Raw genomic sequence first — 25,717 nt, 5'->3', positions numbered from 1 at the left:
TATACGGGTCGGCGCAGTCTCCATTGCATCCTCGCCGTACCCTGGCCCCTAAGAGGAACAAAAGGACAGCAAGGTGAGACAAAGGGACAAACAAGGGGAACTCTTCTCACCGCAATAGACTTACCTAATTTTACCGCCGGAGGTATTATTCCCCGAACTTCATATTTTCTCTCCACACCTGAATAAAGGAGCAAGCAACAGGTTACATTCTGGCCTTATTTAATTGAACTGTGTAGGATAAGCCAAATCCTTACCTTAACTTTGTCAGCTACCACGAGGAACTCTTCGCTGGGGTCAAGCTGCAAACTGCAAGGAATCGGACAAGAGTAAAAGTCAGACATGTGAACTCTTACCAACTAGATACTTTTCGGAGTCAATATTGTTCTGGAACTCACCAATTCCTTCGAGCCAGTGAAGCAACTGGTTATCAACGCGCCCCTGCGCTCAATGCAGGATGGAGAGCTCATCTTTTCAAACCATCAGGTGAGACTATAAGAGAGGACATCAAAGGTGATCTGTGGGGAGAACAGCGGGGTGGGGGGATTTACGCTCAACTCCACGGGTGGTTAATTCCCTTTCTCCAATTGCAGAAGAATATTCCTACGGGCCAAGCAAACGAAGCTAGGTGGGCCAGTCCAGTCTGTCATCTCGGCCCTACGCATCACATTGGTGGAGACCGCAGCTGTCCAGTCCAGATCGACGCCACTGTGGGAGCCAGGTGAGCATAACAGCCAAGCTCTGCGACAATGGCTCTACTGGGTTTGCCGCTGATGCAGGTCCTAAATCGGGCAGAAGGTGATCGCAGTGAGCCTGCTGACGAAAGGGGCTTCTTCTAAGAGAAAGTCCCTAAGCCCGTCCAAACTCTTGTGTGTCTGCAGATAAACCAGCGAAGGACAAGTCCAGAGAGGACTTGTCAAAGCTGACTAAAACCTCACAGCCTACCATGTCAGCTGAGTCAATGACGACGCTGTCAATTAGGGCCTCGACGAGCACATCGACCCGGTTGCCGGGTCTTTCCCTGACCCTGGAGTGGCCGCTGCCTTCGTTGCTGTCTCTGCAGCCGTATCTCGCCTCGGGGGTAAGGACACCACGACAGCGCTGAAGGAGAGTGGATCCGCAAAGGAGGTGTCTGCCACGACCATCCCACGAGTATCCTTACCTCCGAAGCGAGATACAGCTGCAGAAACCGCGACGAAGGCAGCAGCCACTCTGGGGTCAGGGAAAGGCCCAGCGACCGCATCGACCCAGCAGCCTCCTGAGAGGGAGAGAGAGACTGTCCCCCCGGTGGAACCTTTCCGGTACGTGGACCCACGGGCTGCTCCAGATAGACCGTAGCAGATTTATTCAAGTTCTGATGAGGGAGACAATCTGCATGACGATTACTACACAGATAACGAAGGGGAAGGATCTGGGGCAGTGGACCTAGATCCCCTGCTTGCAAGAGAAGACTTGTCAGCTGGGACCCTACACCACTGGCTCCTTTCACCCTAGACCAAGGGACGTGTCGCTGGATATTCTAACGACTCTGCACACACTGGTCACAGAAATCCAGCAGAGGATGCCACCGTGACCTACGCCTCCACAGGACCCTCAAGAGCCTCTGAGGTTGAGCCCACTCCGCGCAAGAGAAGGTTTAAGGGGACGCTGGTCCTCTGCGTCATCCGACCCCCTCCACCACCATGCCACGAAATGACCCCACACGGTGCTCCGGACAAAGCTATAACGGCTACGGGCACCGACAAGGACTACTTTATCACGGTTGACGGAGAAACACCACACGCGGACAAGCCCCATAGGGCCTCCCCACTGGACAAAGTTGGATCATTTGATTCCATAATGCAAGGACCTCTGAGCTGTTTCAGTTGGTTCCTAAGGAGATTAAGAAAGAAGACTTTCTGTACTCTGTCAGGGACATCTGGTGTCATAATGGGAGAGTTAGGCAAGGAACTAGAATAAACAGGGTCTGCGGAGCACATAGGTTGGAGGGTGGTGGATTTTTGTGCAATAATAAATGGTTATCTTTTTTCCTTAATGCCTTTTCCCCGCGATCGGCTGAGTTGAACACTCAAAATGGTGGATTGAGCTTGAACCCAAGCCAAGATGGTGGATTCCCTCAGCAGTGATCCGTTTTAGAATGTAGAGGACAAATTGTCCTGGCAGTCCATTCGAAACTGCCTTTCATCATTTTCTTTAGTAATGTTAGTAATGTTTTTGTATAGCTCCCCTTAGGCCTTCCCTTTATGAACATTTGAAAAAGTTAAGAAGAAGCAGTCAGCAGTTTAAAGTAAACTGGTGGGAGCGCGTCTTGTTGGTGACATAGTAGCAATTATTTATTGGACTAAGTTAGCTTTCAACTGAGAAAGTAGTTGGAGAATGCAGTACAATTGTTATTCTGCTAGCATGCCTGCAAGCAGCAGTTTTCATTTTTGGTTAAAGCTTCAAGTAGTGACTAGTCAAGGAAAACTCTGCACATGTGAAATTCAGAAAGTGGGTGAGCAAGCAGCAGCTTAATTTAATAAAAGATTCAAGCAGTGACTTTGTCAAAGGCTATGCAGTGCAAGAAGATAAAAATTAATTTTAAGAGTTCTGATGTTTCACGTTTTTGAAAACTGTTAGGCGTAAAGCTCTTCTGGCAGGCAACCATCACGCGATCATTGCATACTTTTCATTCCAGTTTGTTATTGCGCTTCACTGGAACAAAGCAGAGAGTTTGTACGTTTACCGTGGTCACTCAGTATAAACTGAAACAGACAAGAGTGCTGCGGTATTAGTTTCTTGATACTGTCTGTTTCTGATCGGGAAACCGTCAACTGCAGCTAGGTTTCAAGCGGCAAGAGAGAAAAGTTTAAAAGTATTACCTGAAGTAATCTACTTAGGGCAAATAATTCTTCAGGGATTTCACTAGCGAATTGAAAGTCAGCTGTAGGATTTTCTGTGCATCGGAAGGCTGCAGATATTGCTCTACACGGCAACGAAGTGCCAGTGGCCATTTTGAATGGAATTATGGGTAGTGTAGTTCAGATGTGCATTTTAGGTAGTTAGTAGGTACAACTGGCAAATAAACATGCAAACCTTTTCAATTTTCTTTGTAAAAACATTTATTTTAGGAAACAGACTGTAAATGAGTTTGTGAATCGTTTTGGAACTGTACAAAGAAACTCATGTTGGCACCAAAGGCGACTCATCAAGGATTTGAAATTGTTTTTGAGAGCTAATTCAGTATCTCAGAACTCAGGTTACAATGGTGCTATGAAAGGGAATTTTAAAGGAAGGCAATGTTAATTTATGGAATTACAGAATTAATTTTACAAATATAAACAATTCTGAATATTACTATTCCTCCAAGCTAGAACCAGAGGAGAAACAGGTATAATTAATTTCTTTAAGTTGAATTGAGAGTTTGTTTAAAGGTAGATATGCAACACTGTTTTAACAAATCTTAATTCCCTAAACAGGGCAATGAACTGGAAGCAAGAAGAGCTGTGTTGTTTATTGTTTTGTCCCATTCCCCTTTCCCCCACCAACTGATCTGATCGTCAGTGTATATCAAAGGTGGGACACAGAGCAGCTGGAGAGGGACTGTGGGGTTCAGCAGCTCCTACGGAAGGAAAAGCGGGAACCTGATTTTATGACGGGCCCAAGGTGAAACTTTCCTCCGAGCTGATCTGGTCCCCACAGGTTTCTCTCTTAGCTCGTTGGGGAGGTTTGTTAGACATTAGGCAGGAGATGAAAGCTGTAAGACATGAAATCGAGTTTTTGAATAAAAAAGGTGGAAGGTCTGGTGGAAAAGGTTAATGTGTTGCAAGCATACGGTACACCTTTACCGGAGGATATGGCGGAGGAAAGGGGGCCTCCGGATTTAACACAGGAGGAGGAGGAGCATGAGGTTAGAAGCAAGGGTAAAATGTTGGTTAGGAGTAGGGAATGTCATCTACCTATTCCTTTGGCGGCTCCTGAACGCTATGGGGGAGATTCGAAAAAAAAGTTTTGTGTTTGTGACACAGTGACAACTACATTTTCTTTGTCGTCCTGAGGTGTTCATCACTGGAACCTCGAAGGTAGCATTTATTTTGTCGTACTTATCAGGGGATGCGGCTGCTTGGTCAGTTTTATTGGTTAGCCAGCAGAGTCCTATCTTGGAGAATTTCTATGAGTTTTTGAAAGCATTTACTAAAATGTTCGACAGGCAGCAAATGTTGCAGGAGGTTGACACTGAGTTGTTAGTTACGACAAGGTAATAAGGATTGAGTCACCTACATCACGCAGTTTAGTCACTGGTGCTTGAGACTAAGTGGCCAGAGGAAAAAGGGCAACCTTATTTTATAGAGGCTTGCAGGAGGAACCTTTGCTACTTTTGTGGACAGACCATCGTCTTGCAAAGATTTAGTTACTTTGGTCATGCATTTGGATTTCAGGCTTAGTGAGTGTAGAGGGGAGCGTAAGGGAGTTTTCCCTGAAGTAAAACCAAACTTTAGATCTGACAGGCCTAAAGGTGGGGTGTTGAGTAGGGAGTTTAGACCCGTGATGGGGAGTAAGGAGGTATCTTCTAAGCCTAGGGGACTGTTGACCAAAGAGGAGAGCTAAAAGAGAGTCAGGTAAGGCTTGTGCATGTATTGTGGGAGAGCAAGTCATATACTCAAGGATTGTCCTAGAATTGTACGTAAGACGCTGACATGACTCTCAATACTCAACTTGTGGCAAATTCATTGCAGTATGCAGTACTTCATCTCACCCTAAATGTATTCTTGTTCTTGGCAGGGAAGGTACTGGGAGGTGGGCCAGCCATGTTGGATTCTGGGGCCACGGGAAACATCATGGACTGGGGTTTGGCTAAGTCATTGGGTGTTACCCTGAGTTTAAAATATACGCCTGAACAGCTAAGAGCAGTCGATGGTACGCAACTCTCTTCAGGACCAATAACTCAAGAGACCGTTCCTTTATGGTTGGAAACGGAAAGAGGTAATGTAGAGGAACTGGCTTTTGAACTGATTGATACACCCCAATTATTGATGATTCTGGGAATGCCCTGGCTCACCTTGCATAATCCCTCCGGGGTCCGGTACAGGTGGGGGTTCCCTTTCTCCCTCTCCTTCGAATATGAGGGATCGAAATTGAACCTCGTCACGGAAGATGACATCCAGCGTGTGACACATGATCTGCTGGGAGAATCCGCCCCAGACACCGCTGGGGGTATGCGGGGAGGAGAGCTGACGGAAGCCCAGAAGGCAAACGGGTTCGTGGACAGGCGCTGCGTTGGAGGCAACAGAAATATAAGAAAATTAAATCCAGTGTCACACTCAACTAGCAACGGCCAAGGCTGAAGTAAATGAAGTGCTTTGGTTGGTTGGCTGAGTCCCAACTGCTACCGGTGTTATTACTTTTTTTATGCCTCGAAGGACACTGACCAGGGGCATGGTCACACAAGGCTCTTCAGTTCTCTGTAGCGGGAGGTCTATCAAGTTTGTTCCTTGGTTTTTTGGCAGGGTGGGAATGTTATGAGCTTTTGCAGTTAATGTCGGGCTTGTTGGAGGAGGCTCAGAGGTGTTTTTTTATGCTTCATCCAGGCCTGGGGGAGGTGGGTGGGACATGGTGGGCTGGACCTGCTTCAAGGCCAATGTGGCATGCAGTCCAGGTGCTGAGGGGGAGGGTAACTTGGGCTGGGGGGTTTGTTCTTGTTTGACATTGAATTCAAGGTTTGTAAGCTACCATTTTCCAGTCCATTCCGAGGGGGAATACTTAGTCATCCAGTGTGTAATGGGGTACTAGGCCATAGAAGGAGTGCACCTCAGAATCTCGATTCTAGAGGGTGTAAAAGATTCATGTGACTCCCCAGCGGATGATTCTACACATAATCTGGTGTTGGGTTCTCTAAACGTGAGAGGCCTGAACTCCCTGCAAAAAAAGGTCCCTAGTTGTACGGGAGTTCGGTCGAAACTAGATCCTATGCTCCTTCAGGAGACGCACTGGCTGAGGGGTAGGGAGTCTGCCTTGAGAGCCAGGTTGATAAGGGAGGTATATCATGCATCTGGTCCCACCAAAGAGAAAGGAGTCGTCGTCCTAGTATCAAGAAGGGAAGGACCCTGCCTTTTGTCAGTCATATAGGCTTATTTCCCTACTGAATACTGACGTTAAAATCCTGACAAAGCTGCTGGCCAATAGACTGGTGCACCATATGCCTGCGTTGGTTCATGGAGATCAAGTGGGGTTCATCCCGGGGCGGCAGGGAGCGGACAAAATAAGGAAAACCCTAGATCTAATGCATGAAGCGAGTTGCAGGGAGCTGGGGGCCTATCTAATATCCATAGACTCAGAGAAGGCCTTTGACCGTTTGGAATGGCAGTACATGAGTAAAGTCTTGCACAAGATGGGGTTTGGAGAAAGATTCAGGGGGTGGATATCAACGTTATACAATGGACCAATGGCGCAAGTCGTAGTCAACAGCAGTGTCTCCTCCTCGTGGCAGCTCACTAGAGGGACGAGGCAAGGTTGTCCCATCTCGCCCTTGCTGTATGCATTGGTCATGGAACCCCTGGCTATTTCCAATAGATCAAGCCGGGGATTACGGGAATGGGGTATGGAGAGTTGGACTTTAAACTCTCGTTATTTGCTGACGATATTCTTTGCTACCTGACGGATCTACCAAAGTCACTGCCAGAACTCCTATGCCCGTTCTAAGGCCTGAAAATAAAGATGACCTGGATACCAGGGGCAGAAGCATGATAGGGGGTATGAGGGTTGAGGACACGTCCTCCCCATATTTGGGCATACACCTTCCTAGAGAGCTGGATAGATTGTTCAAGGTAAACTACACTCCCCTACTAGAGAGAATAGGGTCGGACCTTCTGCGCTGGGGGCCTCTCACCCTCTCTTGGTTTGATCGAAGGGTTTCTGTGAAAGTGAACATCCTTGCCCGCCTCCTGTATTTGTTTACGGGCCTTCCCCTAACGCCACTCCTTGGGGCCTTCTTTGCGAAATTACAGGTGGTGGTGAGCCAGTTTATATGGCAGGGGAAGAAGCTCAGAATCATGTGGGCAACCCTGACGCTCCCCAGAGATTTAGGGGGTTTTGGTCTTGCAGACTTTAGGTTGTACTTTAAAGCAGCACAGCTGCTGGTGATGTTGGAGCACCTTAGGGATGACATGGGTACCTATTGGACATTTATTGAGGATACATATACTCGCCCCAGAAAAGTAAGAGACCTCTTATGGACGCATGCTAAAGATATACCGCTGCACGTTAAAAAGTACCCCTCCCTGGCAGTTCTTTGCGGGTCATGGAAGTATAATAGAGCAAACTCACTCCTTTCTTCCTGGCCCTCCCACCTGATCTCTCTGTGGGGCCCCCTGCTGGTGCTCGGACGTATGGGCTTTCCTAACACGCAAATGTGGTCAGACATGGAGCGGCCCAGCTCTTCAGGGCTAATACCTTCATAGACTATGGGGCACTTGCAGAGGCTTTGGGGGAGTGCCCTTGATTATCTTTGAGTATCTCCGTCTGAAGGGTATACTGACAGACCCCGAATGGGGTGGTGAGGTTGCTCGAGCCCTGTCTCCCTTTGAGAAAACTGTCTGCGTGGCCCCCACAAGAAAGGGAGTGGTGTCGAGGATTTGTAGGAGTTTTGGTTACGGCCGACCTAGAGGGGAGATAGAACTTTAGGCAGCTGTGGGGAGTCAAGGGTGGGGGCGGAAATAATGGAGGAAACCTTGGAGAAAATCTGTAAGCTAATGCTAGCGGGCTCTCTCTATACGTCAGCGATGGAGCATAATTTTAAAGTCCTCCACTCTTGCACCTTCCCCCAGTACGGCTATCTAGGATGTTTACAGGGACCTCCCCATTCTGCCCAAGGGAGTGTGGCCAATGAGCAATGTGTTTCCATATGTGGTGGGAATGCCTGCTCATTCAGGTTTACTGGCCGGAGGTTCTTAGTTGGATCAAGGATCTGATCTGAGTTTCCCCAGTGCTTCACCCCCTTGTGGTCTTGTTGGGGGTTCTGTTGCTAGGCTCCAAGGCGGCGGGGCTTCCGATAATAATGGTGGCCATGCTACGGGCCGGAAGGGTAGCTCTTGCCCAAAAATGGAAAACTAAAGTTGCCCCTAAAGAATGGCTGACTACATTGTGGGATATGTTCACCTACGAGAAGCTGACAGCGATTGTTCATGATGGGATGAAAGGATTTTTGTCAGAATGGGGTAGAAGGACTTGAGCTTTAACACGAACAGTGAACCCAGGCTTTTGCAAAGCGATTGATCTCCTGGGTCGAAGGAAACATCTGTAGGGCATGGCCACCATATATGGACATCCTAACGCCAAACTAAACTGATGACTTGGTCCCATGTACTGGCCTTTTACACCCATTCAATGGTTGGTTAAGGTAGCTGATGTGTGGGGGGTGGATCCGGGGAGGCGGACAGGGGGAAAAGAGGTTGAGTTTCAATTAATATTGTTTGAGTGAAATGCAATGTTTTTCCTGTTGCTAAAAAGAGGGTGGAACAAATAGCTCAAAAAGACATAAATCATTGATAAGTACTTCTCAGTGGTTTGCTATGCATAAGGCCCTACGCTATGCTGACAGCCGTACATTTTGAAACTTCTATAAATCTCGTATAACTATTGATTCAAGACTGGGAACTGAAGTTAAGCCTATATCCGAAAGAGATTGGATGAGATATATGCTTGGTCTATATTATAAAGCTAGAGATGTAGATGATATGAAAGTAGCCTACAATAAGAAGCTAGATGGAAGGTACGATAGATATCGAGATGGAGACAATTGAAGCGATTATTAGGAAAGTGAAGCCCTCCAAGGCCCCCGGCCCTGATGGATACCCAACTTAATCTATAAACATAAACACGAATATTGGGGTACCATCTTATTGCATCTCTTTGAGAATGTCATAAACACAGGCTTTATACCCCTTAGTTGGAAAGCATCCATTTTGATACCAGTATTTAAAAAAGGGTCTCGAGATAATCCTGGGAATTATCGCCTTCTAGCCATGACAGATGCGTGTTCAAAGATATTCTCCCAGATTCCATTAGCGGAGATGAAAAAGTGGATTAAAAATGACAATTTATTACCTAAATTCCAAACAGGGTTTAGACAGGGGATTGGCTCTGTGTCAAACCTTTGGTCTTTGGCCTTCCTTATGCATCAAAGCAAGAATAGAGAATATGACGCTCTCAATATATGTTTCATAGATTACAAGAGAGTTTTTGACAGTGTAAAGAGGAAGAGATTGTGGGCTAAACTTCGGGAGTGGAACCTGAGTCTGATTGTCCTATATTTTATTCAAGAGCTTTGTTCAAATACAGTGATTCAAGTGTGGTTAAATCAGGAGGGTACACTTAGCGATACATTTCAAACAAATTTTGGATTAGACAGGGATGCGCTTGGGGCCTGATATTATATGATCTATATGTGGCAGACATGGGGCAGCATGTGAGGAATATTCGTACTTTCACTCCGAAAATCTGATATGAACTTGTAAGCTGGTTAGCCTACACTGATGATACCCTCCTGATTGACGGCACCCCCATTGGCCTACAACGTAGTATGCATAGCCTATGCGAGTACTCCCGGATACATAATTTAAGCATTCATTATAATAAAACTAAAATCATGGCGATTGCCTCAAACAAAAAGGGAAGGAAACAATGTTGACTGACTGTGGACAACAATGTTATTGAAGTTGCTGATTCTTATATATAATTGGGGTCTACATATCTAACTCTGAGTACAAAGACCCTAGAAAACTATGTTCGACAAAAGGTCAGGCAAAGATTCGTAGCTATCCTAGATTTGATTCGACAGAAGATGGGATATTCGATAGAAGCCCTTGTAAAATTATTTAAAACCTGTATCGTACCTTGTTTGGCCTATGGCCTTGAAATATTTACAAATAAAGAAAGAATGTGGGTCAAGAAACTGGAAGGAAAACGGTGGAGAAGAGCGTCCCCCAACGATTAATTGTGAATTGGGATTAATATCTCTTGAAACCCAATTGAAAATAAGAATGGGAATCTTCTTCCTCCGAATGTTGGATAAGAAGGACGATGAGGACTCCTTATTCGCTTACTTCAATAACTTGTTAACAAAAGATCTGGCCAATAACCCCTTGGGGGAGCGGGTAGGGGATGTATACCAAATCCTCGAGGAGATTGGCTTTCAGGTTTCTCCTGTAGATCCAATTGGGGTTATGGAAAAAAAAATTGAAAAGGCTAGCTGATTAAAAAAATCTGAACTATATATGAAGCAGGGGCTGCCGGTGGATGGTCTATGCCCCCCTATCTTACTAAATTATTTGATATTAGGGTGCAAAGGTTCATAATGAATTTGAAATTGGAATTCCTCCCTACTCTTTCTCGTATAGGTGCATGGACAGGGATACCCTATGCTCTTAGAACTTGTAGAATATTTAGCCTAGCGACTGAAACCCCCAGGTGCTTACCTTATGACTGAAATTAGTGGACATTCACAAAAAAGTTTATGATGGATTGAGGTACGAAATTGAGAACTTTACCTATGACCACCTACGTATGGGCATTTATATATTCACAGAGGTCAACAACTTTAAATTTTGTGGTCTACGAAATATAGACAAAAATCCAATAGTTGCCGTAATTGTACTTCGAGATGAGCACAATTTGTGGGTTGACTAATATTGTTTTATATTAGTTAGGAGAATTTGTAGAAAAATAGGTTATAAGTATTTGCAGCTGTATGATGCGAGCATTATTAGGATAGTTGTAAATACATGGTTTTTAGGTTGTGCTTGAAGTTTTAAGTCATGAATTGTTTTATAGTTTATTATTACAATGTTTTCAATCTATGTATCATGTTTAAATTGTTGTATTATTTTCCTTTGACTTTTATTGGCCAATTATGTTTATTAATGTGTTAAAAGGTTTATTTAACTAAAACAATAAAAAAAGAAACAAAACACTTCACTTCCCTTTATGTTGGGGTCCTCAATCCTTCTCTTTTGAGTAGTGGGCTCATGTCTGCTATTAGGATGAGGATGGTCTCCTCTGTTGCTTATCTGAACTTGGTATCGGGGCTCAACCCTTCCTTGGTGGGTCAGTGGGCTTATGTGTATGGCTACTGGGACAAGGAAGAATTCCTCGAGTGCTGCATTCTTGATGGTAGGGGTCCTCGACCCTTCCCTGTTGGTCAGTGGACTTAATGGTATGCCCACTGGGATGAGGAGCTGTGCTTCATGTTGGGCCTTTCTGGGTCCTCTGGGCACTGTGGTTACAAAGGGGTTGATGGGAGTTAGCCTTCGCCTGCTTTATTTGTGGTGACACGTCCCCTCTGGGTCTCCCGCACCACCCATTACCTTGATTTGGGTGTAGGTGCGTCGCCAGGGCTTCCAGGGGCAGCGGCCTTCCAGCTTGCTTCTGTGGGCTCTTCAGGCTGCTGTCGGGTGGGGACTCCCACAGCTTTCCTCCGCTCGCTTTCCCTCTGGTTGGTTGCACAGGCCCGCTTCTGTGGTCCTTCCCGGATCTCACGCTGCCAGCATCCTCCATACTCTCCTTCCTCGGGTCTGTCAAACGAGCTAGACACTTAGGCGCGTGATGCACTCCACACTCCCTGCCTATGCCGGCTGGGTTTAACACATTACTTAGTCCATTGTCAGTTTTTATACAATGTAGCAAGCTCTCAATCGACCCATTATGTAAGACCTTTTTTTCTCTATCTATTGGTCCCAATCATCATGTCTCGGCTTGGCCACCGCGTACCAGTACTTCTATAATTGGTGATCTTCATGGTTCCCATGTTCTTCTTCGTCGTCGTACTTGTGGTCACACAGGGCTTCTGTATTATACTAGTACATGAGTCTACTGTCTAAAAAGAGGTCAGCAAAGGAAAGAGGACCCCAGGTGGTCGTCCTTGTCCCCAGGTGGGGAGGTCCTCTCGCATTGAACCACCCCTAGGAGAGTATTGTGTAGCGGCTGCACCTCCCTAGCCTCATGGAAAAGGTATCCCTCCTGGGGAGAAGTGATGACACATAGTAACTCATCACAATTGTAATCATTTTGTGTAATCCCAAAAGGGAAAATGAACCATGGTTCAAACAGAAAGTAGCAGCATATGTTGCACTATCTCATGCAGAAGAAGAATTTGAGGCTATTGAGAAAAATTAGAACCTTTCTTCAAACAGCTGATTTTACGGAAGTGCCGTACTAACATTTAAAAAATGGAAATTCACTGGAAGTTTTGAAGAAGTGAATTTGGCCGATGTTCCAACGGAAGTTGTACTTTCTTTTTTTTTTTTTTTTTTACAAGTGGTGCTGTCAAGGGCAGCTGGATATGAAAAGTCAGGGTTCGAAATTGAGAGGAGCTGGGAGCAAATTAGCTACTGCTTGTAGCTTGGCAGAGCCTGGTTAGCTTGACATCCAGAGCTACCTGGAGTTTTTTTTGGGCTCCCCAGGCCAACTGATGCCAATCCCACCTATGTGAATATACCTCAACATAAGGACATATTTATATGACATTAAAGCATAAGGGGTCCTAAATATTGGACACAATTATGTTTCCATCTGAAAGTCCAATTTGTGGTACACTATGTACAAGCTCCTCGTTCTCCAGTGATAGCTCCTGGTCACTGGTTAATGCTGGACACCCAGGTGCTCCTTTTTAGCTCCTACTCTTCCAATCTCAATTTTGATCCCTGAAAGTAATTCAGAAAAGCGGGATACCACTGTAGTGAACAGGGCTCATAAATTGTCACAGATGTTTATATATGAAACGCTATCACAACAAGCTTCTATGAGAGCACTTGTACCACACGACATACCCATAAAATGCTCTTTCAAGTGGCAGTTGGGCTCACAATCCACACAGCCACCCGCAGCTAATTTATGATTCAATTTCTGCATAACATGGGAGCTTCTGTAGATCACACCAGAGTCCTTCAGTTTGACTTCCTCCAGGATACTCTGTATGGTAAAGGAACTTTGCACGGTACAGTTATATTGGTCTATCAGATGAAGGAGGAGTTGGAAGTCCTAATCCCAATCGAATATCAGGACAGCAGACGATTCCTCAGTCTCTGTTCCTGTCTGAGGTCATGTCTTGCAACCTTCCCAAAGGGTGTAAACCATAGAATCCCATACGCAGTCAAATCACTGATTATACAAAGAGGAATAAGGTTATTTTAGATTCCAACAGGCTTGAGGACCTACTTTGGATTATGGTTGAAGTCTTGCCGTTGAATGATTTTCAAGACTGTTTCGATGAAAAGTTGCTGGATACACATTGTAATCTCACTGAAGAAACTGATACTGATGTTGTGAGCTGATGTTCATCGGGAGCGTCGTCGGAGGCCGAGGGTTCCTTCAGAACAAAAGCTCTCCCATGTGCGGCTCTCCCCTCTCTGGCCCGGTTGCCCCCAAACCCAGAAGGGCAGAAAGTCGGGCTTCCATCGAGCTAGTCCCTAGCCTGAGGAGTCTGAACCCCTGAGTGCCATCTTTTGAAAGCGGGGCATGAACGCGTGATGGTATCGACTTTACTTTCTTATTGTTAATTTACACCCTTGGTAACACTTTTGCATGTTTTATTTTGGGTCTTCAGCATCTCTTCACTCTGCAGGCAGCCAGGACACTCTCCAAAGCTAGCAGTAGAAAGGCTGTCACTACACCATAGATAAGCAGTCATTCTGCTCCAAACTTCGGATATTGCAGTTTATTATTAAAATGCCTTAAAATGAGGGCCAGTGCTTTGGCACTCGTATAATGATTGAAAGCTGCACAATCCGAACTTGGGACCTGCCAAATTTGTACGTGAATCCGGCGGCAGCAAGAGCATTGACGAACTGTGCTATCTTGCCGTCTTTTACGAACATTAACAAACTGTTTTTAGAAACACACTACGAGTCATTCCCAAGCAGTCTGGACCTTTTGCACCTAGTTTGAGCCGCAGGCATCTTAATGGATCTTTAATTGGGAGGACCCATGAAGCACTAACTCTAAAAGTACTGTGGCCCGACCCTAACCCCTCCCTTGTTCCGCTTTTTCAATCCGCTTTCATCTGCTCTTTCGCAGGATACTTCCGTCGAAATATAGAACATCCAATTAAAGGGCTTTGTGGTTCAAAGTACGTGCTTCTGGAGCAATTGTGCAGCTTTAAGTTTGCAGATGCAACTCCATTTATTGGATGGGGATTGGGTTTATATGGCGTTTGCTTCTACACTAGTTACTTACAATGTTATGAATCAACAGCAAAAGCTAGGCAAACACAACACATTATTTTTAGCATGATTTCCAGATTCTTGCGTTGGTGGCTGTCGTTCCAGCTCATTTCCCTAATGAGATGCCTGCCTCCACCCACAGAGTTCCTGTGGGATAGTTTTAATGCTTCTTCCCAAAGTCTTCACCCAGGAATTGTCCCAGCAGTGTTGATGTACTTGTGCATATGTTTTAAGCTTTTGCTAGGCACTGCTATTCGATGCCCAGGTAGTCACACCATTTTGCACCTGCTACTAACAATGGGTAGTTAATACCACTGCGGCTGTGGCTGGCAAGTGCCTTTCCCATGCCTACACAAAAGCCCAAACTGTTGTTATTGCCAATGATGGTTTTCACCCGATACCAATGTCACTGTGTTTCCCAACTGCCAGCATGTTTGTCACAGGAGTTGGAACTAATAGAAGATGTATAAATCTCCAAGGTGTGCTCCTGCTTAGAGCATACAAAAGTGCAGGCATTACTAGGCCTTCATGCTCTTTCACAGTGTTATTTTACTGGGTGCTTTACGAAGAAATGAACACTCTTTCTGGAAAGTTTTCAAGACTTCAGAAAAATAAATCCTTGAAGCTTTGGGAAGACTTGGATGTCTAGAAGAATTCGAGGAACGATTGATAGTGATTCATTTGTCAAGTCTACTCGCAGGGAACAAAGATTTCAGACATTGGTCAACTGCGTTGGTGGATGTTCACAATAAACGTGATGCAAGGTGCAACTCTGCTGCCAACAAGATCCTTGCTAATACCATACATCTTAAGGACTCATTACCAGGTGATAGAGTGGCGACGCCCAGATCAACACCCAAATTGCCCAGAGCCATCACAATTCGGGTGTGAGAAGGCAGATAATCAATATTCTCCTACTATGTACGCTTCAATGTGCACCACAATCAGTCATACAGCTTCTACGGTGTGCATGTGTCAAAGGGCGGTGTGCTGTGCATTGCAAATGCCAATCTCAGTCACTGAGGTGCACAGAACGGTGTAAGTGTGGTTGCGACGAAGAGCTCTGTGATGACTATTTCATAGATGCTGAAAATGAACTCTGTGACTCGGAAGATGACCTGTAAAACCTTAATTTCTCTCTTCAATTGTAAGTAGCTATTGTAGTTTTTAATAAATAATATATTTCAACAAGAAAGTTGCACATTTTTTAAACTTTCGAATTTAATGAGCATACAATTAAAGGTTTGTGATGAAGTAGCAATAATGTATGATGCTATATCTCGGAAACGGTAAAAGATATCAACAAATTCGAGGATAGGTTAATGATCTATTCAAACAGATGTGTTTTCAAGCCCTTACGAAGAGAGGCCAGGTTGCAATCCTGGCATAAATTCAACTGAAGCGTATTCCAAAGGGAGGGAACGGTAAAAAGGAATGATTTCCCATTAGCTTTCAACTGTTTTGGTCATGGGAAATTGCATGGCGTTACTTGAGCATAGAGTTTTAGCTGGTTGGTAGATAGTAAGTCTGTTCTTCAGGTATTCAGGAGCGGTACCATATACCACTTTATGGGTGAGGACTGCTAATTTAAACTGGATCCTAGCTTTAACAGGAAGCCAAGGGAGGTTCTTGCGATGTAGAGTTATGTGTTCAACATGAGGTATTTTCTTCAGAGATCAAATGTCTGATTTTTCTTAGTAGTTTTAAGTTGTATTGGGTACTGTGAGTATTGTTATTCACTTGTGCATCAGTGCCTACATTACTGTCAAATACGGTATTCAGTGTTTTCACTTTCGACTCGGTTTTAATGACACATCCATCAAGCCTGAATTCAGTGCATCTTTGGTCTAGTTTAGCTCTCTTTAGAGGTGAGCCAAAGAGCACCTCTGATTTTTCATCATTCAGACCCGTCTAGTGTTCCACCATCCACTGTTCAACAGTTCTAAAAGTCTCATTTAATTTTGCAGATTCCTGTTCAGAGTCCTGTTCATAAATTCCACCTATACTCTGCGAAAGCTGAGTATCGTCCTCGTAGTTAGTAAAACGTCTATTCAACTCCTCTAATAGATATCACAGTGGTTTGACATATAGATTAAAGAGGGCAGGGGACAGACATGCCTCCTGTGGTACTCCAAAGGAGATTGGCACATAGTCTGACAGAGCCTCCCCCCAGTGAACAGCTGACACTCTATCAGACAAGAATGGGTGGAACCATTTGATGGCCCCTTCTGTGCCTTCTCTAAGGAGGCCATTAGTGTACCGTGATCCATAAGGTCAAAGCCTGCTGATAAATCCAAAAAGACCAGCAAGCCACAACCTCCTGAATCCACAATTTTCAACATGTCTGACTGAAGGTCCACAATGTCACTCTTGGTACTAAAATGTGGCCTAAAGCCTGACTGTTTCCGTTGAAGAACACTTTTGTCAGATCCGTATCTTGACTGGTGCAGAGGCAGCACAAACTCCTGCTTCCCCGTTGGGTCTTGGCACCTGGGAAGTAGATATACCACAGGCTTCCACAACCGCCGGGGAACAAGGGTTAGGGTCTGATGGTTGGATATGTTGGGGGGGTTGAGGATAACCGGAGAGAGGGTTAGGATACAAGCATACACAACGACCATGAGTTTTTTAGCTGGAGCTCAAAACCAGATGCCTAGCTGGTGGACACACACTGGGTGTGCTTAAAAGAACAAGCCTACTCCTGGGGCTCTGAGCCAGAAGCACCAATTGAGTGTTGGTGCTGGTGCTGCTGTATTCTACACATATATATACAATAGCTAGATGCCTAAAATCATGCTGAACTTTTGATCCCCCAAAAAACTTAATATGACTGTTTGCATCAACAGACTTTTGGCATTGATCTAAAAACAAAGAACTGCTACTTAGCTGCGGATGTCTTGTCCGTGCCTGGCTAGTACTGCCGTGAGGATCAGAGCGGGCGTTTCCTGAGTTGCACTGGAAAATACCCAAAGGAGCAGTTAGTTTGTGCAGCTTACTCTCAACAGCTGCTCAAGAGTTATGACGAGACCGGCTACCACTGGCGTCGTGGTCCGGTGGCACGCACAGTTACTTCACCGCACGTTAATTGCACTGTTCATTTCCTGCCTTGTGTCACACGTAGCCAAAAGTGTGCGAGTTCCATGCACTTAGTCAGCCACACAGTTATGCACGTTAATACATGCAGCCCAGTTATGCTTGCTGGTTAGTTCCCCATGCGGCATGTGCTGCTACCCCATGTAGCTACTCCGCTACGTGTTATGAGTTTGGGCGCTTATCACTGATACGCATCTAAACAGTTCCCCCGATGCGGCGCTGAAAAGCTGCATTTCTCTGTATTGGCGAGCGGGGGCTGTTTTCTGTTCAGGCTGGTGATGCCCTGCGTAGTTTTTGCCTGCGGCGCGTAGGTTGAATCTGCCGGAGCTCTGGGAAACGCGTCTTGTCCCCCCGAGGTTCAGTATTGCGAGCCACTCCTTCCAGCAAGCTCGTGAGCACACAGGCCTGCTGGGTATTGTAGTGTTCTGGCTTTCCTTGGCTTCCGGACGTTCCTCCTGCAAAAAGGAGGAATTCTTTTTATGTACATTGTTGTAGGCCTCTGCCTACCCCACAGACATGGGGCAAACAGCCCCCACAGCCAACCTAGCCCTGACAACTGTGGGGTTCCAACAATTCTTGGAATAGTTTCATGGCAACTTCAATAATTTTCAAGAAAAATAAAGAGTTAATAATTGGCCTGAGATTGGTATACCTTCCCTTCATTCAAAATCCCACATGCTAGGTTATTGTAACAGATGCCTCTGAACTACAAGCTTGGTGGTGGGACTAAGAGTGCACCTGCTGTCCCCCCTAGACCTCTTCTCCAAATTTCACAGCTATTAACTACCTCAAAGGGTCGCCCTCCTGCCTGGTTCATAGCCGTGGGACCTGCATCTCTGCAGTAGGCTCGGATTGGTCCTTGTGTTCTTTGAGGCTTGCTGATTGGCAGAGGTGGGTCTTTGGGGCAGGCTGAGCATGGCAACATCCACCTAGAGCACTTCAGCATGAGTACTGTGCTCTCGATCTTTGCCTTGCTGTAGTCCCCTTTGCTATTAGCTGCCCTTCGGCATACTTGGGTTGAGCTCAGCTGGGTTGCACTTGCCCACACCCTTACTGTTGTCTCTGCAGCTCTTACTACTTCTAAGATATGGGGTGGGGGAGGCACTGTTCGATAAATAGCTGGGGGCTCTGATTGAGAATGCTGTCGCTGTTGTTACTTAGGCTTTTGGGGTTGGGTAGCTTGGGGAAGGGAGGCTTTGCAAAAGGTAATATCTTTGTCACTATGCTGAGCTAGCTCTGCTATCCAAGTTTGACCCTAAAGCCAAGATGGTGACAACATCATGGGCACCCTTTCTTGCTTTGTAAGTACTTGGCCCCTACATTCTCTTTGCAAAACCCTCTTATCGCCCCTCTGTCAAAGAGGGCCTCAAACTCAGTTTTTCTGAGCAGGGTAGATAAAGTGCAAAGAATCTAAAAGTAAACTGCATAGAGATGCCATTGGGTGATTAGAATGGTAATCAAACAAACGTAACATACATATCAGTTGGGAGCAATTTACAGTAAAGGACACCTTTCTGTTAACACAGATGGCCTCAAAAACACCAGCTCTTGTAGACTGTTCAAGGGTTTAATTGTTTTTGTGGTCAAGTCTCTCTTTCTCTTCCCGTTCCCCCACTCCCTCCTATCCCCCCCACCCCCCGCCTCCACCCCCTTGAGTCCCCAGGCATCCCTCAACCCCAGGATGGTTCATTGAAATCGGTAACCCCCACTTTCTAAGATCTATCTTGTCTAATGATCATGGCCCAAAGGCAGAACGCCTTATCTATTGAAGTCTCCCTCTCAGGGGAACAATAAAGGTGGAACCTATTTCAAAAATCCCCAAGATGTCTGAATTTGCGGCCTTTCAGACACTCCTCCTCCACTTGGTTTTATACTTACACACCCAACTATGCCTCTCCCTTGACCTAGCGGTCAGTCCCCCTAGTCTTTTCCTATACTCCACTCTGTATTTTTTTCTCTTTCCCTGACACTACATCTTCAGTCCCTCCACTGTTCCTCTATCTACCTCCACCTGCCCTCCTTATTTCTCTCCCTTCCCCTCTCCACATTACTACTCCCTCCCAACTACTACTGTTTTCTCCGCAGTTACTACTACTTCCTTCTCCACACTACTACTACTACTTCCTCAACACTATTACAACTACTAGTTCCTCCTCCACACTAACACTACTTTTTCCTCCAGAGTACTACTACTCTACCCAGACCTCCTCACTCAGTCACCCTTCTTTTCAGCCCCCAATCACCTTTCTTTCACCCTCTACTCGCTCACTAATATTCTCACTCCTAACTGAAACTCCAGTACCAATCTCCTATCAACCAATACATCACTGTGCCCACTCCTCTAACAATTCTTCTCTATGCTTCTTCCTTGACGTCACATGAACAACCCACACCTTCCTATTTCCTGCCCTTCCTATTTCCTGTCCTTTCTTTTATCAACTTCATCCCTCCCCATTGGCTATTGTCCTTGACTGGTTCCCGGGGCCAACCGCTGACAAAACTTTTCCTTTGGGAGAGGGAACAGTCCCCAAAACAGTCAAAGGGTTAAGCTCCTCCCCTTTTACGTGCGTGGGTCCACCCGTCTCCCGCAATGGCGGGCTGCCAAAGTCAGTGTTCCAGTTTAAGTTTCCACCGGCTGGGATACGCTAGTTCAGGGAGGATGACGTTCTGCAGCCCCCACAAAAGCAAAGTGAAACGTTCCTGTGCATGTGAACCTTGTAGAGTACTTCTCGCCTTGGCTCACACTGGTGTGGTGTTGCGGCCTGCTCTTTCTAAGCAAGCAGATACTGCTGGCTCTCGCTGTGCTAATAGTTAAACTGGATGTGGTCTGATAGTGTCTTGCTACGTTTGGGCTAATTTTCTGTTTTCTCTGGCTCTTGTTCACTCTGTGCTCTCTGCCCAGTTGTCTGGTGTTTGTGCCTTTGTTAAGGCTGCTGACCTCGTTGATAATAGGAACCCAGAAAGCCACTGGCCAGAATGGGTTTATGCAGGCATGGAGTGATTATGGTGCTGTTGGCATACAACCAGTCACTGGGTAGGGGTAGAAACTGGGCTCCTCCCATCTCTCACCCCCTACCTTTTGGTGGAAGGGTGGCTCTTGCAGTACCCATGGTAGTCCTCCCACCCCAGGCTGACGGGGTCCCTACATCACCTATCAGTGACCAGTCTCTGGCCCTTTCAAACCTCCCCCTCTTTCCAGTTCCTTCACCACTGTTCTGTTACCTGCCCCCTTTTTACTGTTTTGCTCCCTCTTCCCTTTTATGCCACGGTTCCACTCGGATCTCCCCTGTATTCTTGCTGCTGCTTTTCCTGCAACATATCCTTTAGGCGCTCTATTCCCTTGTTCTGCGCTCTGTCTCAAACAGCCATTCTGGACCAAAGGGGTTGTTGCTTTGAATGTAAACTAGTCCATCTGTCGCCTTACCTCCCCACCCCCTGAACCCTTCGACAGCTGGCTGTTGGTGGCAACTGCGCTACAAAGAACTGTAATTGACTTACTTTCCACACCACCAACACCATCTATTTCCCCTCCTCTCCTGGCTTCCTATGCTTCCACTTGCTCCAGCTGCATTCATACTGTTCTCTGGTAAATATGGTGAGATCCTCAGGGATGACTTAATATGTCCCCCTATTTGTGTCTTTGCTACACAGATCTCTTACTGATTTCCTGTCATAATTAAAAGCGACCACTTCTGTTTGAGTGCATGTTTATGCTAGGTGTTTGTTTGCCAATGTGTGATAAAGCATTGACATTTTACTCTTTTGTTGACTGACTCATGTTTACAGTAGGAGTTAGGTCCCCACTATATGATAAAGCAATTCTTTGCCTGCAGAATAAAACTGCCCTGAGATCACGCATTTCCCCATAGATCTGCTGTAAAGGATTCCATCCTATATTTGCTATCTGTACAGTCAAGCCACATCTGTTAATGGTGTGTAGTGCATTTCCTAGTCCGCTGTACTTCGGCTATCACCTTCTACTGTTAGCCTCGGGTGGAACCTTGCCACTCTGCAACCACTGTTCTTTGACAACCCATGGTACCCCTGGTATGTCATTAACCATATGTGGGTACTTTCCTGGTTCATATGAGGAAGTATGAACAATACCACTGTCCTCTGTGGGGTCTAAGTCTTAGTGTCCAGGGTCTTTTATACTATAGCACCAATCTAATGTTTCTTCTGTGTTAAGCCACTGCAGTTAATTGTATTTAGTGATATTACCTGGTAAGTGCTTCCCACTCGCTTCTGTTTACCTGGGTTGCTGATTTTTCCTGCTACTTGTTTCCTTGTTGGACCACCTTCAGTCAGGATTTCGACCTGGGTTCGGTACCGAGACAGCCCTGCTGACAGTTTGGGATGACTTCCTTGAGGTGGCTGATCAGGGGGGGAGTTATCTCTGCTGTTCATGTTGGATCTGTCAACGGCATTTGATACAGTGGATTACGCTATCGTGCTGCAACGCCTTAGTGAGATCGGGAATGTGTCCGAGCATGCCTGCGGGTGGTTCCGGTTCTTTCTGGCAGATCGGGAACAACAGGTTAGACTTGGGGGTTACCTGTCAGACTCTCTGCCACAGACCTGCGGTGTCCCACAGGGGTAATCTCTCTCTGCCCTCATTTTTAACCTATATGTGAGACTGTTTATGGATATCTTGAGGAAACATGAAGAGACATTTCACTCGTATGCGGATGATACTCAGGTGTTTAAAGGTCGGTAAGATCAAGGAGACTTTTGAGATAGCTGAAAGCTGCCTTAAGGAAGTTCAAGCATGGATGTGCTTGAATTGGCTCCTGCTGAATGCCGGGAAGACCGAGGTGGCTCTGTTTGACCCAAAACATCGGCTTCATGATGGTAGACACCCACCATCCCCCTGGTTTTTGGGCTCTCATCTGGCTCTAGCACCCAAGATAAAAATATTGGGTTGTATTTGGGAGGAGGATCAGGTGAGTTAAGCGCAGGTGAGTGTGAAAGTTCATTCAGTCTTTGGGACCTTGCGCCTGTTAAGACAGGTTCTTCCTTTTATACCAGTAAAAGATCATGCAGCTGTGGTGGGAACCCTTATAAACTCACGTTTGGACTATTGCATTGCTCTGCTGTCGGGTATTCCAGCTACTCAAGTCCAGAAATTGCAAATAGCCCAAAATGCGGCTGTCAGGCTTATCTGTGGGGTTCCTAAATCCTCTCCAATATCAGACCTCCGTCAGTCCCTGCATTGGCTTGCAGTGAAGGGGAGGGTTCGTTTTAAAATTCTTTGTATGGTATTTAAATGTATTAATCATTCAGCCCCTAGCTATCTTGTGGACAAAATGAAATAGTGAATACCATCACATCGGCTACGTTCTTGTGATGAGTTGCTGTTGCAGGTCCCCCCTTCTAAATGTGTCTTTAGAGTTGACCGAATATTTGGGGTTTATGGCCGAAGTGGTGGAACAAACTCCCACTAAAAATGTGAGCATTAAAAACACTCACTGCTTTTCGGAAAGCTCTGAAAACATATTTATTCGGTTAAGCTTGGGAAACTTGGCAACATATCCATTTAGTCTGGGCATCAGTGGTTGTGAAAGGTGTTAGGATTTTGGTATTAGAGGTTGATCCCTTAGTGGGTCCCCTTACAGTTCCAGCTGCGCCCAGATACGATTGAGTTTGTCAGGCGCGCCTTACAAATGATTTAATTCAACTTATAATTAACAGTTCTACCATCTGCAGGATTTGCCATTTATAGATCCTTTTTACACTTCTATCTTCGCTGCTGTTTTCCTTTCCTGGCTGCCTTTACTTCTGTACTGTTGTCTAACAGTGTGTGCACCTTCCATCTGCAGCAGGTGTCACTTCATGCAGCCCGGCCCTGAATCCTTTTTTCTTCCCCCTAAGGACAGTGGTTGAAGCCATGTACTGCACTTGTGGGTGCAGCCCATCTTGCCATTTTTTTTCTTGCCTATTTTTACAAATTTTATCCCAACTTCTATCACCATTGTATTTTCTCCTCATTGTGCCCCTAAAACGCCCATGAAAAACTATTGAAGAACCTGACCAAAGCAATCCAGGGTTGCCTATCGCTGACACTTATGTCCAGGTCTCATCTATATAACTGGCATTCTCCTGTTCACCCATGACACATTATATTGCTGACTCCTATGTTATCAATTTATCTGCAATTTAATATGTAGATGTCAGTGGATGGTAGGAGGCTCAACACATGGAGTTATGAATGCTTGTCCCCACGTGCGACTAATTATCAATGTTAATTAAAAGCATTTACAAAGCCAGTAGATCTGGCTTTGCAAATGCAGAGGTTGAAATAGTTTGGTAAAGCTTCCCCCGGACACAAAAAAGCCACTTCTACTTTTTCCCAATAGTAGTAATGCATACAGTTTATTTGTTGCACTACGTTTCATGGAGTCTCACCTCCCTGCAGTTATCATTTTCGGTCGGTGCACTTCTAATCTTTGACATTTGTGGCAAACATAGAAAGGTGGGAAGAGCAATGAGACTAATTGCATTTGCAGTGCACTATGGGCAAGGAGTAGAAGGCAAACTTCCTTATTGCTCTTTGGTGGCATGGTGAGCGGAACAAGAAAAGTGAGCAAAATGAAGGAGAGTGCATCAGATGAAGCGTTGAGTGCATTGGTGCTTTACTGGGGTTACACGGGTGTCTTAAACTAAAAGGGCAAAGTCACAGGATGTTTCTCTAAAGTCGTTATCGGGGGGAAGGGGCCCCAAGCTGTCCAGAGAAACGACTTGGAGGTTGCTGCTACCTGCAATGCAATATCACTCTCAGGCATTCACCAGCATTAATTACTAAGCTTGAACTCTGCCCTCAGGGAGTTCCTCCACCTTCCTCTGGGAGGGTGGGAGAGAATTATGCGGAGTTTAATTCCCTGATGCTCCTACTTTTAGTTATTTATTTCCCCAGTTGTCCTGACCTCTTAGGTAGTTATTTTCCCCTGGTGTCTTGCCCTCATAGGCAGTTATTTACCCACCCCCAGATACCTTGTCTTCTTACGCAGTTATTTATCACCAGGTGCGAAGACCTCTTGCACAGTTATTAACACTTCTTTCCTCGGGTTGCTTGACCCCACCTCTTCTCCTTACTCATGCTGTTCATGATCCTCTGATGCTTGGCAAACATTGAGCCCTTAGTTTGCATACCCTGTTTGCCCCAAGCCAACCACCCCTTGTGGTGGCATTCCTACTGATCCTTCTTAACCTCTTACACAATTCCCTGTTGCCCAGGTGTCTTGACCTCTTACCCCTCTTACTTGTATCCCCAGGTGCCTTGGCTTCTTACTCATTTAATAATTTCCCAGGTTTCTTGACCTCTTACACCATTCCCCGTTTCCCAAGTCCTTTGACCTCTTACGCACTTGATTTTCCCCCAGGTTTCCCCAAGCCAACCACCCAATGCCGGTGTTTCCTCCGGTCCTTTGCTATGTATAGAACAGCAAATGAATGACATAAATTGTCAGCCTACCCCACCCTTTTGAGGAGCTCCATAAAATCCAATGCGCACGTAGTGTGTATTACCTGTTTGCCCCAAGCCGACCACCCCTGTGATGGTGTTCCATCTGATCATTTTCTGCTTTGCATAGCACGTGGAGTCCTTACCACCTGTGTTAGCTGATTACCCTTTTCGTGTCATTCCCTATGCTCCTCTGACCTTTGCAGAACATCAGGCCTCTAGTTCGCCTTATATATTTGCCCCAAGCCGACCACCCCCTGTGGCGGCGACCGTTCCTATCGTTCCTTGTTTCAATCAGACAAGACAGTTCCTAATCTCCTTGGGAAGCCAACAGTGCTTCATACTGTTGCCATGTACCATTCATTATCCTATTCCCCCTACCTTATTGTCCTTCCCTCTCCAACTCTGTACTTTGACCCACTACCAACCCTGCTAGCTTTCCTAATTCTTGCATATCCTTGCTGCCTGCCCTCATCCGCCACCCCCTTGTTGCGCCAGCCAGAGCACCCCAGTCCCTTGCAAATTGGGGAGAAAGGGATCTAACCGACACACCCTACACTAAACATTGTATATCCAGACATTGTATGTTTTGGGCATTCTAGGAGGTGGCAAACGTGATTGCTGCCTCTTCTACTCAGGGACAATGAAACAGCCGTAGTATACATACTCCATTGGGTTGCCACTACCTAAGTCATATGAACTGCAAACATCTTCGAAAATGATGTACTTTATAAAAAAGGACGCTACTTTTTGTTGGCTTATGGCTCAAACGTCGTAAAGTGAGTGACAACACCATAGTAAACCATGTCCCAAACGTGCATCCGCACACACCCTTCCTCGCAGCAGCGCTCATCATAGCCTCTACTCTACCTACCAGTACATCTGGGCAATCGGCTATTCCGAAATGTTTAATAGCCGCCTATTATCACGAGACGGCTTGCTAGCAGGGAGGCCGAAACACTAAAGCTTGTATGGC

General features: G+C 45.8%; 1 protein-coding gene across 2 annotated transcripts in view; it reads left to right on the top strand.

Annotated features, from left to right (window-relative positions):
• SLC2A4RG (SLC2A4 regulator) overlaps nt 1-25,717 on the top strand; it is a 403,131-nt gene that overhangs the window by 189,228 nt on the left and 188,186 nt on the right. The gene's annotated exons all lie outside the window — the stretch shown is intronic.

This window comes from Ambystoma mexicanum, chromosome 3p (genome assembly GCF_040938575.1).
Source record: "Ambystoma mexicanum isolate Mex_15411 chromosome 3p, UKY_AmexF1_1, whole genome shotgun sequence".
NCBI lineage: Eukaryota > Metazoa > Chordata > Amphibia > Caudata > Ambystomatidae > Ambystoma > Ambystoma mexicanum.
Note: the sequence above shows the minus strand (reverse complement) of the source record. Positions and strands in the feature narration are given on the sequence as shown.